General features: G+C 37.4%; 1 long non-coding RNA gene across 1 annotated transcript; it reads left to right on the forward strand.

Moving 5' to 3' along the window:
* Positions 1-313: 313 nt before the first annotated feature.
* On the forward strand, positions 314-3,948 carry LOC128024484 (uncharacterized). Its single transcript, XR_008186040.1, has 2 exons — positions 314-754; positions 3,826-3,948. It is a non-coding gene; the product is annotated as an uncharacterized LOC128024484 (long non-coding RNA).
* The last annotated feature ends 421 nt before the right edge of the window (positions 3,949-4,369 follow it).

Genomic DNA, 4,369 nt, shown 5'->3' on the forward strand with positions numbered 1-4,369 from the left:
CTAGCATCTCTCCATTGCTGTGGGATGCTTTCATCAGCCCAGGCCTTGGTCATGTAATGATGTAGTGTTCTTGTGCAGAGATACCCTCCCTGTTTTAGCAGTTCTGCAGGAATATTGTCAGAACCAGGAGACTTTTTGTACTTCAGGGAGCGGGCAGCTGACAGAACCTCCAGGAAGGTTGGAGGTTGGCTAAGGTTGTTAATAGGGAGAAATTCAGGCAATTAATTCAAGATGGTATAGTCTGCATCAGAGTCCTGATTTTGTCTATTATTATCTGGTGACATTCATCAATGCCCTGGTCCAGTTAGCCCACCAACGCGGACGGGGCCACATGTATCATCCATCTATAGTAGGAGCAACATTGGAAACCTACAGGTATGTTCATCATCACATTGCTATGCTTTGGAGCAACCGACTGACATACCGGCTTCTGTTTCTTCGGTGGGCGATGTGGATCTGTCGGTGGTTGGCGTTGTGGCGGCGGTTGGTGTGTCTGCGTTGGATGGGGAGTGCGGTTTGTTCCGGAGGAGTGGTGTGTTCTGCGGAGGTTCGCGGAGTGTGCTGGAGGGGAACCAGGGAGATGTTGTTGGCCCTGATGGCGTTCCTGCTGTTCAACGGAGATCGCCGTGTGGGTGTGATGATGCAGGCGGTGACTTGACAATTCAAAAATTGTTACAGTCTCAATCTCATTTTACTGAAGGAAATGCTGGTACGGGTAGCTTAGCTACGATCGGGAATTCTACAAAACAAATCAGTAAGTTGACGACAAACCGAGCAGTAGTGAAAAATAGAAAATGGAACGTCTTTAGAACTGTGAATAATTCTAAATTATTATGGGACCCCAGCATAAAACCGAGGGGCTTATTTGGTGGTCATCTGAATGTACGTAGTCTCATGTCTAAAAATGAACAAGTACGACATTTGTTAATGGACTCTAATTTGGATTTCTTATGTCTGTCCGAAACTTGGCTTCATGAGAACTCACCTTATGCAGCCATCACCATACCAGGTTATCAAATTTATAGAAATGATAGAGTGAGGTCTAAAGGTGGTGGTGTTTTGGTGTATATAAAAAATAGTATTCAATGCGAGGAAATTAACTTAAATAGTGACTTGGAATGTATTGGATTGAAAATTATAGTATCGCCACAAATGTTTTTTAGTTTGATTGTAATTTATCGCCCTCCCTCTGCCAAGGTAGATTTTTATGAAAATTTTCGTAGTATGCTTCTTAGATGCAACTTTGAAAAAGAGGTATTAATTATGGGGGATTTTAATGTTAATTGGGAAGACAGAGTAGCCAGGAAAAATCTTAAACAAATATGTGATAATTTTGATTTAACACAGGTAGTAAAGGGTCCAACAAGAAAAACTCATAATACTGAAACGCAGATTGATTTAATCTTTTGCAATAAACCAGAAAGAATTACAAAATCCTTTAATATGATCACTGGATTATCGGACCATAATTTAGTTCTGGTGACAAGAAAGTTAACTAGCAGAAGGTTTTGTGTTTCAACTGTTAAGGAGAAAGAAGTATATAGAATACCCAACAAAGTACGGGATCAGTTTATAGATAAAATAAACAGGTTTAACTGGAGTGATTTGCTAGCTGGGAAAGATGTACATGATGGTAGTACAGTGCTTACAAGTAGACTACAGTATTTTATTAAGGAGTTTACCCAAAAATTTAGAAACAGAAATTATAAGAATAGTCTCCCATGGATTAATGCTGACATTCTTAATTTGATGAAAGAACGTGATCTTGCAAAAAAAAAGGCTAATAACTCAAAATTAAGTACTGATAAACACCGTTTTGCAATGTTGAGGAATAAAGTGACATCTCAGTTAAGAAAGTCAAGGGCTGACTATTTTCTAACCATTATAAATAATGCAGGGGGCAATTCAAAAATGATTTGGGATCAGTTAAAAAAATTACTGGGGCAGGAACATAAAGACAGAAAACCTGTTGATCTTGTGCTGGATGGAAAAAGTATTTCTGATCCAACTGTGGTTGCTACAGCTTTTAACAACTATTTTGTAGACTCTGTTGCATCTATTGCACAGGGTTTCTCACACGTAGATTTTAGTAAGTGCCCTATCTTGTCATCAGAGCACAGCCTTGTGTTTTCCAGCGCTTCTGAAAGAAACATAGAATCCTTAATCAGTTCACTTAATACTTCTAAAGCGAAAGATGTCTTTGGTATGGATAATACAATGTTGAAAGAATTAGGTTCGTCCTTGCTTATCCCCATCACAAAAATTATTAATCAATCGATTTCTCTGGGGGAATTCCCAAATGCCTGGAAATTATCTATTGTTTCCCCTCTATTGAAATCAGGAGACAGACAAATTATTTCCAATTATAGACCAATTAGTATTTTGCCAGTAATATCCAAGGTTCTAGAAAAATGGGTGTCTCAACAGATTAGGAATCACTTGAATAATTCAGCTTTCTCCCTTCATCCATTACAATTTGGATTTAGGACAAATCACTCCACTGAGACAGCAAACTGTTTTTTTATCGAAAATATTAAATCATTGCTTGATAGGAACAAGGTTGTTGGAGCTATTTTTTTAGATCTTAGGAAAGCCTTTGACACTGTTAATCACAATATTTTATTGTCTAAACTATCTCATTTTAATTTTTCAGATAATGCTCTAAAGTGGGTAGCATCTTATCTTTTTAAACGATCACAAACTGTACGTATTGGCAGCTATCTTTCTGAACCTCTTCAGTTGTCCACTGGAGTGCCTCAAGGGTCTATATTGGGCCCCCTTTTGTTTTGCATGTATATTAATGACTTGCCAAGTGCGTGCCCAGAAGTGAGAGTTCAAATGTATGCAGATGACACTGTTTTATATATACATGGAACATCAAAAGCAGCAGTGGCAGCCAAACTTACGAAGGCTATGGTTAAAATTAGTGAATGGTTAAATCACTGTAGCCTGCAGTTAAATCTTTCCAAAACAGTTGGTATGTTTTTTAGTAAAACCACCAACTCTGCAGTTGATCCGGATATTTCTATTAATGGTGGAAAAATTCAAATTGTCTCAGAATTTAAATATCTTGGTATTATCATTGACTCCAAACTTAAGTTTAATTCTCAGATCTCAAATACTGTTAAGAGAATAAAATTTAATTTATCTAATTTCCGATATATTAGGAATTCAATGTCTACCCAAGCTGCCAAAATGTTTATGCACTCTATGATATTTTCGCATATGAATTATTGTTTGACTACTTGGTCTCAGGCCAACCATTCCGCCTTGCTCCCAATACAGACTTTATATAAACAAACGTTAAAAATTTTTGATAAGAAACCACGTCATTTTCATCACTGTAAGATTTTATTAAAATATAATCTGTTGAGTTGGGAAAACTTGGTTAAGTTTTCAAATGGCTGTTTAGCTTATAAAATTCTCAATGACCTGGCCCCACCTCCTCTTAGTGAGTTTCTGAGTTTAAGATCAGAAAACAGTCGTCTCACTAGAGGAACTTTTAGAAGGGACTGTGATATTAATTTCAGGAAAACTGCTTTTAGTCAGTCTGCCTTCTCGATTAAAGCTTCGAAAGAATGGAATGACATCCCAACGTCAGTTAGAGAAATAAATAGTTATAATGAATTTCGCTCTTCTTTTAAAACTTGGCTTTTTAGTATGCAAATTTGTCAACATTAATTTATTTTTTATTTTTTATTTTTTATTTTTTCTGTGTTTCTTTTTCTTTTTTTTTCCTGTTACTTTCGGAAACTGTAGGGTCTGTTATATTTGTTATATTCTGTTATGTTTGATTAAATTGTTGTATCTGCATTGTATTTTCAGGTTGCCTGTTGTACATCTGGCCTAGGACTTCAGATGAAAACTAGCCTCTTGGCTAACTCTGGCATATTTTGACTTGTCATGTTAATATGCATTGTCCTTGGAATAAAAGAAAATTCAATTCAATTCAGTAAGGTGTTAAAATGTTCAGCCCACCTCTCCAGGATGCTATTCTGGTCTTTCAGGACTTTGAGCCCATCTGCTCTTTTCAGGGTAGTGATGCGGTGACTTATTGGGCAGTAAATGTATTTGACTGCATTATAAAAGTTGTGCATGTAATTTCTGTCAGCAAATGACAGAATTTTAGTTCTCTGCAGACCTTAATAAGGGGCGCACTTTCATGAGGATCATGCGATCATCCAGCATTCCGCACCTCTCATGGCCCGGGTTATGACAACGTCTCTGAGGTCACAACATCTCACGATGACATAATCAATCAGGTGCCAATGTTTGGAACATGGGGTGCATCCATGATGTTTTGTATTTGGTCCTTTGCTGGAAGATGGTGTTGGTTATGGTCAGGTTGTGCTCAAAACATCGGGTAAGT

Source organism: Carassius gibelio, chromosome A2 (genome assembly GCF_023724105.1).
Source record: "Carassius gibelio isolate Cgi1373 ecotype wild population from Czech Republic chromosome A2, carGib1.2-hapl.c, whole genome shotgun sequence".
NCBI lineage: Eukaryota > Metazoa > Chordata > Actinopteri > Cypriniformes > Cyprinidae > Carassius > Carassius gibelio.